At 37.0% G+C, this 13,719-nt stretch overlaps 2 long non-coding RNA genes across 2 annotated transcripts in view; both read left to right on the top strand.

Moving 5' to 3' along the window:
• The window catches only part of LOC111571122 (uncharacterized), a 6,998-nt gene extending 6,331 nt beyond the window's left edge, over window positions 1-667 (top strand). The window contains exon 3 of the long non-coding RNA XR_002746335.2: window positions 1-667. This exon is cut by the window's left edge and continues 641 nt beyond it. This is a non-coding gene — a long non-coding RNA (uncharacterized LOC111571122).
• Window positions 668-900: 233 nt separating this feature from the next.
• Window positions 901-7,170, top strand: LOC111571123 (uncharacterized). Its single transcript, XR_002746336.3, has 2 exons — window positions 901-2,028; window positions 5,606-7,170. It is a non-coding gene; the product is annotated as an uncharacterized LOC111571123 (long non-coding RNA).
• Window positions 7,171-13,719: the final 6,549 nt, after the last annotated feature.

The raw sequence follows: 13,719 nt of genomic DNA, 5'->3' as shown, positions 1-13,719 counted from the left end.
ATCCGTAAATAAAGCTTCTAAATAATAAATCATGGAGTGCATGAATAGCAGTAGTATTTCAGAGATCATATTTAAACGGACAGGATTCCTCCTTTCAGTCAGTAAATAATAAAAATCACTTTGAGGATCAGTAACCAGGAGCTTCATCATGACGACTGTTTTCTACCTTCCTCTGGTTTAATAAACCTCCGTTAATGAAGAAACTATCTGCAAACGAACCCGTAATGAAAACAGTAATCAGCTGCAGAAAAATGTCAAACCTGATGAGGAAGTTTATGAGGCAACGATAAAATGTACGAAATAAAAGGTGTTGGTGTCACCTGGACAATGGCTCTATTATATAGTTCTGTTATCACCACTGAGGGAATCTATAATATATATTTACATTATTATTACTGCAGAAGTCTATTATTTATATATTTATATCATCATTACTGTAGGAATATATTATTGATTTATATTTATTACTGTTTGTGCCGAGGAGCTGCAGTGATGAAGAGTTGATTAGAAGTGAACCAGTGTTTCCTACAACACGTCATCGACCTCCTAAAGTTCAGCTCCGTTTCCAGTTCAGGAGGAGATGAATCAGGTTGTTGTCATTTTTAGATTAAATTAAACTTTATTGTCATCAAACAGATGACGGGTACTAAGAAAAATAAAATGTTCTCCTTTATCAGCTCTAGGAAACATTCAGCTGAACTGATCCTCCTGGTTTGGTTTTAGTTGGTTTATGTTTTTTTTCTTCTCTTTTCTCCTCCTTCTTTTTGGTCTCATCACTTCCTCTCAGTGTGTCTGACGGGCCGTGGTTTAGCCCAGTGAGGGTGTGGTTTAGCCCAGTGAGGGTGTGGTTTAGCCCAGTGAGGGTATGGTTTGGCCCAGTGAGGGTGTGGTTTGGCCCAGTGAGGGTGTGGTTTGGCCCAGTGAGGGTGTGGTTTGGCCCAGTGAGGGTGTGGTTTAGCCCAGTGAGGGTGTGGTTTGGCCCAGTGAGGGCGTGGTTTGGCCCAGTTGGGGTGTGGTTTGGCCCAGTGAGGGCGTGGCTTGGCCCAGTGAGGGCGTGGTTTGACTCTCTCCTTCTACAATAGAAACAGTCATGAAAATAAAGAAAAAACATTAAATGAGACACTCTATCCAGACTTTGAACTGGTGATGCATAACAAGTCTTAACGAGGCTGAAATCAGCGATTAGAGGAGATGAGTTGTGATTTGAGGGTCGTATTCCGCCTTTGATGGAGCAGCTGATGTGAAAAACCTCCTTTAAAGCTGTCGTTTAGTCCAGAGGAATAAAGGAGGATGATGTGAGTCTCTATATTCATCTCACATTAACACTCGTATGATTTTAATCTGGAACATCAGGAGTCTCTGTGGTCATTTAACCCCAATAAACCAACCTGCTGCTGCTGCTCTGGCTTTAAAACCTCTTTCTACATGGTAGAATACAGAATACTGATGGTTTAAAACCTCTTTCTACATGGTAGAATACAGAATACTGATGGTTTAAAACCTCTTTATAAATGGTAGAAATGATGCTTTTTTTGTCTCTGAGTTTCTTTCTGCGGCTGAAAGGATAAACTGAGTGACAGCTGAGGATTAAAACGGCTGATTTAAAGCAGAACTGACTCACCAGCTGAGTTCAGAGGAGATTTACTGAATAATTATATATAGAAAAAGACAGGAATGAAAGCAGGTTTATATCAGAAAACTGACAGAAAAAAGAACAAGTCCGGAGAGAATAAAACGAACCCGAGGGACAGGAAGTGGCGTCCAGGAGGAGAAGACGACTAAAGAGATTTATTTTACAAAGAGACGTAATTATTTCAGACTCTGTGTGTTTGTCGTTTTAATTACTGCCTTTTCTATTTTTACTCTCCTTCGTCCCTGCAGGTTGCTTCGCTGCTTTCTGTTTTATGTTCCGCTTGTTTTGAATTCCGTCACAAATTAAAGTTTCATCGAATAATCGTGTAAAAGCTCCTCAGCAGCACATTAAACAGCTGGAACGTCTCCAAGGAGAAGCAGCTCGTTGTTTGTAAGGTGAGTAAACAAGACGAACACAGAAAACACAGATCAGCCCAAAGAGACAACATCCTGTTTTACACGGCACCTTCAAAATAAAAGTCAGAAAAGAGTCTAAGGACACAATAATAAATCTGTGCTATCATCATCTCTTGCTATTGATTCTTATTGATTATATTTAGCTTTAAATTTAAAAACCTCAGTCATGTGAAAAAAAACAACCTCTACTTGTACTTTTTTTTTTTTTTTTTTTTTTTTTACAGTTGATGTAAATTTATATTTTATTCTGTAGTTTTGCTAAATATTATCTGGTTTGTTTTTTAAGAGAGAAAATCAGTTAAATAACAGTTTTTAAAAAGTAATTTTGAGTAATTTTGTAATAGTTTCGGACAAATCTAGTAATTTAAAACTAGTTTTGAATGATTTTTTAAAAATATTTTTTTCATTTTAAACTAGATTTCACTAATTTTTAAAATAATTTTGGACACATTTTGTCATTTTTCACTAGTTTTAAAGTTTATTTGATCATTTTCAACAAATGTTTTCATTTGAAACTAGTTTTAAATAAATGTTTTGATAATTTTGGCCAAATCTTTCTTTTTTTAGATTAGTTTTGAATATTTTTTTTACAATATTGGAATAATTTTGGACAAATATAGTCATTTTAAACTAGTTTTCAGTCATTTTTTGATAGTTTTGGACAAATCTTGTCATTTTGAATTAGTTTTGAGTAACTGATTTAAGTACAGTAAAAAAATGTGTAATTTTACAGTCAAAGATTGTAAAAGAACTAATATTTGTAAAAATGTACATTTTTATTGTGGATATTAATTTCAGTTTCTTTACAGTTAACTTACAAATACTTTTTTTTCTGTCGTTTTGCTAAATGTTATCTGATTTGTTTGTTTTTTAAGAGAGAAAATCAATTAAATAACTATTAAAAATGATTTAATACTTCCAGTCCTTAAATAAATCAACTGCAAATATCTTTAAGGTCACTGTATTTTCTGCTGATTTAAGCAGAATAAAAAATTTAATTTCTACAGTCAAACACTGTAAAAGAACAAATTAATATTTGTAAATATACAGATTTTTATTGGGGATATTAATTCCAGTTGTGGCTTTTCTTGAGAGTTAATATATAAATACTTTTTTCATGTGAAAAAAATTTGTTTTGAGTATAAGTATAAGTGGTTTTTTTTACAATTTTGGACAAATTTTGTCACTTTAAACTAGTTTTGACTAATTTTTGGATTATTTTGGACAAATCTTGTCATTTTATACTAGTTTTGAGTAACTTGATAATTTTGGATAAATCTTTCTATTTTGAACTAGTTTTGAGAAACTGATTTAGATACATCAAAAATTGTGTAATTTTACAGTAAAACATTGTAAAAAAAAAAACTAATATTTGTAAAAATGCATATTTTTATTGTGGATATTAATTTCAGTTATGAATACTTTTTCCTGTGATTTAACTGCTTATTATCTGTAATTTATCAAAACAAAAATCTTTAAAATAGCAATAAATTGTTTAAGAAATGACAGTTAAAAAGAGGGTTGTTAATTTGAAGACTAAACCTCGTTAAACTGTATTTTTGTATTTTATTCAGACACTAAAAGACGAAACCTTAAACTGAACTTCAGGGATCTTTGGCTGATTTTAATTAAACATGAACTTCAGTGAAAACATGTTTTTTTGGGTGCGTCTCTAAAATATTGACAAGATTCTATTTTTATTCCAGTTTTTCTACGTGAAGCTGATTCATCATAATTTACTGTAGATCATAAAAACATAAATATCGTTTAGTTAAAGTGAACTGAAGCCAACAAACCTGCAGATTTATTTAAAGACGTAGATATGAGCAGATGGTCAGATGTTGAGCAGAGATGTTCTGAAGGATGTTCAGACCTTTAATGTTTGTTTTCTGAAGCATAAAGAAGATAGAAGATCTGGATTCAGCTTCGAATTCAGTTGAGTTCTATGTTAAATTTGCTCTGATTGAAGCCACCAAATGTTCTTATTTTCCATTATTTAATCAAATATCGTCTGTCAGAGAATGAAACCTGCAGGAATTAAAAAATTAAAATGTTGTTGACATGGAAACATGGTGGATGGATGTAAATCACAGCAGCTTTTATATGAAGGTTAGAAATCAGAACAGAACAGAAAAAATAGAGAAAAACTCAGATATTTGATCAGAATCTCTTCTTTCTGTGGGTCTTAGTTCAAAACAAGCAACACAAAAATAAACTTGTTAAAAAGTAAAATTCTACGATCCTCGGTGCAGCTCTGATGACAAAATTAATAAAAACGTTGTAGTTTGCAGTGCAGGCAGTGTTTCTGTAGAGCAGAGAGGAGGTTTAACCACGACCAGTCGAGTTTCATGTCATTTTCTGCATTTTTTTGGTCATTTTAACTCTCGTGTCGTCCTGGGGGTCAGAATTGACCCGTTTGAAAATGTAGAAGAAAAAAAATTCACAGTGAAACTTCTGATGTCCACATTTTCAACATTTTTGGGAAATCTTTGAACATTTTTTGGTGGAAAAAAAGAAATGTTAAAAATGTTTTTTTTCTTATGAACATTCACATAAAAATCAACCAAAATCCAGCGAATTTCGCTGGATTTTGGTTGATTTTTATGTGAATGTTCTTAAATAAAACATTAGAAGTTTTACTGATATATATGGAATCACTTCAGATATTTTTAGGATTTTTTGGGAAGATTTTTACTCATTTTTTGAAAATATTTGCAGTAATTTTCTTGCCAAATTTGGGGGATTTTTTTTAAAAATAAAACTTTTAAGGGAAGCTTTTAAGGAATTCTTGGAATTTTCTTCCTGAAGGTTTTGCAAATTTTCAGAAATTTGGGGAATTTTTTTGCAGATTTTTGGGATTTTTTTTCAGACGAGGAAACAATATTTTTTGGTGCCTAGAAGTGAAGACAACAGGAGGGTTAAGCAAACTCTGGACAAATTTAGTAATTTTTTTGGCCTTTTTCAATAGGTACGGTGAGAGACAGACAGGAAGGAGGGGGAAGACATGCAGCTAAGGGCTGTGAGCAGGAATGGAACCTGGGCTGCTGTGTCAGGCACCAGTCCTGGACATGGGCCGATCCATTAACCCGTTGAGCTGTACGGGCGCCAGACTGGTTTTGAGTAATTGATGATAATTTTGGACAAATCTTTCCATTTTAAATTAGAGGTGAATCTTTTTTCTTTTTGACAATTTTTGAGGTATTTTGGAAGAATTTTTGTTATTCCAGACAAGTTTTGTGTCGTTTTATGCCATTTTTATAAAATGGACAAATCTTGTCATTTTAAGATAGTTTTGAGGTATTTTTGACAATTTTGAATTAATTTTAGATGAATTTTTGTAATCCCAGACAAGTTTCATGTTATTTTATGCAATTCTTTTGTCATTTTAAGCACATTTTGGACAAATCAAGTGAAAAAAACACTTAAACAGACTCTCTGACAGTCTGATAAACAGTCTTAGATCTAAATGAGAGATTCTGGTTTAACTTTCTGATATTTAATGTAAATGAAACTAAGAAGTTGAAGCAGCCGTTTGTGTTTTTCTGCTTCTCTGCAGGTTTAAAATGAATCCGAGCAGCTTCTCTTCTGAAGACTGAAGCCTTTTCTAATCTTAAAGACCTGATTCAGCAGCAAGATGTCTTCAGATTCTGCAGCAGGAACAAAAGGAAGCCAGATGAAAACAGATGATTTCTATATATATTTTAAGGCACTCTGTGAGGCGATGGAACGTGTGATAGCGGCTTCATAAAGAGCTCCGGTTGGTTCCACTCTGCAGGAGCTTCTGGACCGATAAGAACCAGATCTGAGGCCGGGAGGACGAGAGGTTTTCCTGCTTATGCCAGCAGGTTGGAAGTGATTATGTTGCTGTCTGCTGGTGACGGTGTGTATGGAGGCCTGACAGCAGCCAGCGGCTCTGCTCATTAATGCACTGTACTGTTGTCAACTAAAGCCTGACATGCCCTTTACCATCCCACTGCAGGCACAGCAGCTAACGCTCTGCTTTTGTCATATTTTAATATTTCATCACATTCAGCTGCTCTGCTCCAGCCGCTACGTTACACAGTTACACACTCCTGTTTATTAAAATCTCATCATTTCTACACAAAGCTCACCTTCATTAGAGCTAATGAGGTGAGGAGCATTCATTTCACATCTCAGACCACCTTAAAAAAACGAGACCACGACAAAAATGAGACACAAAACGACAAAAACAAGACAATAAATGACAAAAATGAGGCACTAAATGACAAAATAAGACACTAAACGACAAAAACGAGACACAACGACAATTAATTGACAATGACAATATATTAAACAGGAATAACCAGGAATTACAGCTGATCTACAGCATTAAAAAATAAATATTAAACTTTCAAATCAAAAAATTATAAAACTCTAATAATAAAAATAAAAGTGGTAAAAATCCATTATATTGCTGTAAATGTAATACTGGCCAAATCTGTTTTATTTAGAGTTGAACCATAAATGAACAGAAACTATTTTCTGTTTTTTAGTTACACTTGAGTTACACTAAGTGATATTTGCCATTTTTTTTTGGATCTATTATTTAGAGCACAGACCACTTTGCTGATGTTTATTACTTTTAATTTTTTATCATGGATTTAAATTTTAAAGAAAACTTAAAGCTCACAGCAGCTGTTTATGTTTGATGTGTTGTTCTAATGGAATTAAAGCTAAAAACCGACATTATCCTGGATTTACAGCGTCATAGTTCTGGTGTTTCTGACTGTATTTACAGCCTTTAAGTGTCACATTTTAAAGCAGAGTTCCTGTGAATCTAATTAAAGCAGTGAATGTGATGAAGTCCCTGATGGCCGAACGGAGCCGTCTTTACCCTGCAGTCACTCCATCAGCTTAATTACTTCCACTCAGAATTTATCAAGTAATTTGACTGAGTTTCAATTAAAATCCAGCCTGTGAACGTTCCGGCGTTCCTCAGCTGATCTCTGTTATTCCAGCAGGAGATGTGAAGGTTTGAGCTGTTTGCTGGGCAGAAGAACTAATCCTCCGACTAGAAAGGTCTGCGTAACCTTTCTAACACAATTTCACAAAAGACTGCTCTGTTTGTTCTGCTCGCAGAAATAAAGCTAATTACAACAACCCGCCCAAACGTCTTGACCTTTCCCTCCGGGTAATTACAGCTTCTCATTTCTTTTCTTCAGCTTTTCTTTCTTCTCTCCTTTTCTTTCCCCTGATGCCGTCGTCTTAATGGCAGCTTCATCCTCTTGCTCCTCTGTCAGCCGGACGCTCGTGAAACAGAAAACCAGAAATAAAGAAGTTTAATTTCAGCTTCAACAGAGTGAAAACAGAGCCGGTCCTCGGTAAACGTTTACGGCATGAAGGTCAGCGGCTGCTTGATGAAGCTGCTGGATCCTGGAGAGCAGCTCTGAGATCAGCAGAAACCTTTAAAACACCACCAACTTTATTTATGGAGAACTTTAGTGTAAAAAACTAAAATGACATGATTTGAGCTGTTTATCATCAGTGCAGCTCTAATAAATGCTTCTGGAGTCAAAGACCATGAAGCTGCTTTTATCTTTTCTGTGCTTCAGTTTTATGGTTTTTATTATGACTCATAATTTGATGTAAATGCAGCTAAAGCTAGAGCTGGACTTAACTAATGTGGCTAACTAGAGTCAGACAGAAGGTTAAAGCATCTCACCAAAGAGCTGCAAACACCTTCATACTGCTGGTGGTGCATCAGGACCAGTGTTTCTCTCCCCACTAGCGGGTTCTTGGGTTTCCACCATGACATTTACCAGTGACCTTCAGGCCACAGCTCCTAACAGCTGCCTCTGTGATGGACGCTTTGAACATGGACCACTCAGACTCCATGTCCCCAACCTGCACCGGGATGCAGGAGAAAGTCTTCCAGAGGTGGGAATTGAAAACCCCACGGACAGGGTCCTCCACCAGATGTTCCCAGTTCACCCTCACTACATGTTTGGGTTTACCAGGTCTGTCCAGCAGCCTTCCATCAGATCCAACTCTCCACCAGGTGGAGATCAGCTGACAGCTCTGCTCCTCTCTTCACCTGAGTGTCTGAGACATACGACTGCAGGTCTGATGATACGACTATGAAGTCCATCATCAACCTTTGACCTAAGGTGTTCTGGTACCAGGTACACTGATGAGAACCTCATGCTCCAACATGGTGTTTGTTATGGACAGTCCATGACCAGCACAGAAGTCCAATAACAGAACACCAGTCAGGTTCAGATCAGGCCGTTCCTTCCAGTCACCTCCTCCAGGTGACTGGAAGGAACGTTGCCCACGTGAGCATTGAAGTCCCCCAGGAGAACTATGGAGTCCCCAGGTGGTTCCCCTTCCAGGAACCTCCCAGAGACTCCAAGAAGGCTGAATAATCTGAACTGCTGTTGGTGCATAAGAAAAGACAACAGTCAGAGTTTATCCTCAGAGAGGCGACCCTCTGGTTCTCCTTGGAGAACTCCAACAAAGCAGTGCTCTGCCGGGGGTTCCTGAGAATCTCCACACCCACCCAGAGCCTCTCACCCTGGGCAACTCTGGAAAAGGAAAGAGTCCAACCCTCTCCAGGATTCTGGTTCCAGATCTCTTGCTGTGTGTGGAGGTGAGCCCAACTACATCTAGCTGGTATCGCTCCACCTCCTGCACCAGCTCAGGTTCCTTCCCCCCCAGTGAGGTGACGTTCCACGTCCCCAGAGCTAGTCTGCGCCACCAGGGGGCGGAGCGCCTAGACGCCCACTCCTGCCTACTGCCTGGTGGGAACAGCACCCCTGCAGGTGGTGGGCCCACTGGGCCCTGTTTGGTCCCCAAGGCTCGGCCACCAGGTGCTCTCTGGTGAGTTCCCCTCCAGACCTGGTTCCAGGAAGAGGCTCCGGTTTACCGGATCAGGGTGAGGTGGCGGCTTTTCCTTATCTTTGCTGCCAGCAGGGTTTTCTGAACTACAATTACTAACTAGTAAATCACCTACTAACCAGTAAAGCACCGACTACTAACCATTAAACCACCACCTACTAACCAGTAAATCAATAACTACTAACCAGTAAATCAATAACTACTAACCATTAAACCACCACCTACTAACCAGTAAATCAGTAACTACTAACCAGTAAATCAGTAACTACTAACCAGTAAATCAATAACTACTAACCAGTAAATCAATAACTACTAACCAGTAAATCAATAACTACTAACCAGTAAATCAATAACTACTAACCATTAAACCACCACCTACTAACCAGTAAATCAGTAACTACTAACCAGTAAATCAGTAACTACTAACCAGTAAATCAGTAACTACTAACCAGTAAATCAATAACTACTAACCAGTAAATCAATAACTACTAACCAGTAAATCAATAACTACTAACCAGTAAGTCAATAACTACTAACCAGTAAATCAATAACTACTAACCAGTAAGTCAATAACTACTAACCAGTAAATCAGTAACTACTAACCAGTAAATCAGTAACTACTAACCAGTAAATCAATAACTACTAACCAGTAAATCAATAACTACTAACCAGTCCTGCAGCAGCTTACTGGAGGTAAACCAGCAGGACGTTGTTCATTTAATCAGAAATCTCCTTGATTGTTAAATAAATCTATTTTAATTTCTCTCTAGTCTGAATTGTGAACCTTTCTTCTAACAGATCAGACTCTGAGCATCGCTGAGGTTCATTCAGAGTTGAAGCATCTCTGATGCTTCTGCTTCACTTTATTCCTCCTCACAGAAGAAACTGGATTCAAAGCTCTGCTGTGGTTTTAATTACTTTAACTCTGCAGCCCCACGAGGCCTCATTTCTCTTTAATATTCCACTTTCTTTGTCTTTTATCCACAATTTAAAGTTTTAATTCACACTTTGTGGTGCTTTTAGTTTAAATCAAAGAATGTTTGTTTGCTCTTGGTTTCGCTTTCTGTCCAACGCCAGCAGACTGGAGAGGCAGAGCAGCTTTTACTGGCATTAATCCACATTTAGCAGGAAACGATCGGACTGGGAGGCAAAGAGGCTCAGAGAAGCACAGCCAATCAGAGAAGAGATTCATAAACCAGGAATAGCTGGTGGACAGTTGATCAGCTCAGGTGATCAGTTCAGGTGAAAACTGAAGTTTGAAGGTCGAAACTGAATGAGTTCAGATTTTGTCAAACACACACAATCGTGTTCACTCTCAGAGAAGTCCTCAGCTTTTCTCATGGAGCCGGTAGCTGCTTTGGAGAACATAAATAAATCCAACTGTTGGAGGCAGAAAGAACCAGAACACTCTGTAGCTGCTAAAACTAACAGATTAAACCCAAAATATTCCTCCTGTTGCTGTAAACCACAGCCCACTGTGTATCTCTGTATTCTTTACTCTGAATTACTGCTGCAGATTTACTGACAGTAAGATCTGGTCTCAGAGCCCATAAAGGACCAAACAGTTTGTTCCTCAACAGATAAAGTTATTAGAGTTTCTGCACTGAAAAAACACCTGAAATGATGACAAAGAAGTCAAAGAAAACCACAACAAGACTGTCAATAAATAGACACAAAATGACAGTAAGAAGATTCAAAATGACCACAAGGAAGCACAGAACAACAAAAACAACTTCAAAGAGATGTAAAAAGATGATAAGAAGATTCAAAATGACCACAAAGTGATGCAACATAACCATAAAGAGACACAAAATGACAATGAGAAGATGCAAAATGACCACAAAGAGACACAAAATATCTGAAAAAATACGAGCAACAGAATGCAAACAGATGCAGAATGGAGAAATGAGCACAAAGACACAAAACAACGATCAACAAAATTGCACAGATGCTAAATCATGATGGAAAAAAGCAAAATAACTGCCAAGTGACAAACATGGGATGCAAAATCTCCATGAACAGATGCAAAATGACCAGAAGTAGACAAAATGATGACATTTAAGAAACAAAAACAACAAAAAACAGAAGCAAAATCTCAACAAATAGATGCACAATGACCAGAAACACACAAAACCAACCATAAAAAAACTGCAAAATGAGCACAAAGTGATGCAGAACGACAGAAAAGACATTCAAAATGACAGCAAGGAGACGTAAAATGATCCAAAAAGACAGTAAAGAGACCCAAAACAGCAATGAAAAGAAAAACTAATATGTGAAAACATACGAGAAACTGATGCAGAATGGAGAAGCTAAGTTACAGAGATGCTAAACCACGACAGAAAAAGGCGAAATAACTGCAAAGTGACAAACATGAGATGCAAAATCTCCATGAACAGATGCAAAATGATCACAAAGGGACAAAATAATGATATTTAAGAAACAAAAACAACAAAAAACAGAAGCAAAATCCAAACAAAAGACACAAAAATGACTCTAAGGTGCTCTGTGGTACATCTGTAGCTCGGTTCAGTCAGTTTTTACATCAGTCTTTGTTTTGTTCCAGAAAACCATCACATTTTACTGTTTTGATCAAAACTGAACTCTGATTTTTACAATAATTTGTGCTTTTTTCTTCTCTTTTAGTTCTTCTGGTTCTTTTCCTCCAACATTCGTCCATTTTCTGCTGCTTTATTTCCCTGTTTTGTGTCTGATTTAACAGGAGTGTGTGTTACTGTGTGTGTGTGTGTGTGTGTGTGTGTGTGTGTGTGTGTGTGTGTGTTTAGTGTGTTGTTCTATTATTATCATCATCACCTCAGTGTGGAGGCGTCCATTAGGAAACTCATATGCAACAATATGCAGATTTCTCCATTTGCACGGATCATAAACTCCTGCAGGCCTTCTGCTACATCATCATCATCATCATCATCATCATCATCATCATCATCGTCACCGCCATCGTCTCCATCAGCAGCTGCCAGCGGCGGCGGGCGGTGAGCTGAACGTGGCGGGAAGTAAATTTGTGCCCCGACTCACTCGGAGCTGCTTTCATTAGTTTTCTCCCGCGGTGCAGGAGTCAGTGAAGGCATCACGGGAACATGCAGAGGAAGAACCAGGAGGTCAGCAGCTGCAGGGCTCGTCTGGAGAAATGTTTCACATTACAGAAGCTCTCTGAGAGTTATTCATTGAAATCAACACCAAATAACTGCATGTAGAATTAAACAGATGGAACATTACTGGAGACCTCTCTGAAAAGTCAGAAAGGGGTGTATACATCAGTTTAGTCAAGAAAATTCCCCAAATTTCTGAAAATTTGCAAAACCTTCAGGAAGAAAATTCCAATAATTCCCTAAAGGTTTTCCTTAAAAGTTTTATTTAAAAAAATCCCCCAAATTTGGCAAGAAAATTCTTGTAAATATTTTCAAAAAATGAGTAAAAATTATCCAAAAAATATCTAAAGAGATTCCATATATATCAGTAAAAGTTCTAATATTATCTTAAGAACATTCACATAAAAATCAACCAAAATCCAGTGAAATTTGCTGGATTTTGGTTGATTTTTATGTGAATGTTCTTAAGAAACATTTTTAACATTTCTTTTTTCTGATATATACATATTTTTTTCTATATATGTATATATATATATATATATATATATATATATATATATATATATATATATATATTTTTTTTTTTTTTTTTTTTTTTTTTTTCCCCACATTTTCAAACTTTAGAACGGGTCAATTTGACCTGCAGGACGACATGAGGGTTAATCATTCAAAAAATCCCAATAAATATAGATTATATCTCAATATTAAACCCATTATGAACCATTTCTCTCAATATTTGGTCCAGAGGTGTTCTTTACCTCTCATAGATTATGGTTCAATGAGGATAATCCACTCGTTTCTCATAAAAAATGTACGTTAAAACTACTTTATAACGTACATTAGAATGATGTACATATAAAATGCAATAGTTTTACATGACATTGATTTTGTTAATTTTTTTCTTTTCATCAAGTGACAAATTAACAAACACAATGTGATAAAATCAGAGTGTTTGGAGATATTTCAGTAAAAGTCCAGGTCACCAAAGTCTTCAGGATTCATCCTCTGAAGATCCAGAACTTCTTTAACTGAATGTCACAGTTTAGTTGTAATTTCTTTCTAAGACAAAGTAAAGCCTTTCTTCATGCCACAGTTGGAGAAAAACACAGGAAACATCAGTAGAAATATGGTATTACTTGCATGTACTGCTGCTCTGTTGGGGTTCTAATGCTACATTGTGTTAGCTAATGGTGTTGAAAGGCTCATTGATGATTAGAAAACTCGTTCAGTTATGTTAGCACATGGATGAAAGTGGGAAACATGGAATTATCTGGATGACCCCAAGCTTTTGAACAGTGGTGTAAAGGTTCTTAAATACTGTGGTTGTGTGTTCATGAGTCGGAAACCAGATGTTCCACAGATTCTTCTGAATGTATGATAGACGATGTTTTCTTGTTATTGTTCCTGTAAATGTAGATAAAATCAGAGCGTTTGGAGATATTTCAGTAAGTCCTGGTGGTCACCAAAGTCTTCAGGATTCATCCTCTGAGGGTGAATCCAGTACGTCTTTAACTGAAGCATAGTCTTGAATGCTTGAGTTATTTCTTCCCCCACCACAGCGGCCAACACACTGACTGTCATCCGTTGCCGTGACAACACGCCTCGACCACGCTGGCAGCTCCGTGACGAAGCGTCCACGTCTGTTTTCACACACTCAGCCTGAATGCGAGTTTGTTGAAGACAAATAAGCGGATCTGTTTGT

Source organism: Amphiprion ocellaris, chromosome 13 (assembly GCF_022539595.1).
Source record: "Amphiprion ocellaris isolate individual 3 ecotype Okinawa chromosome 13, ASM2253959v1, whole genome shotgun sequence".
Classification (NCBI taxonomy): Eukaryota; Metazoa; Chordata; class Actinopteri; family Pomacentridae; genus Amphiprion; species Amphiprion ocellaris.
Note: the sequence above shows the minus strand (reverse complement) of the source record. Positions and strands in the feature narration are given on the sequence as shown.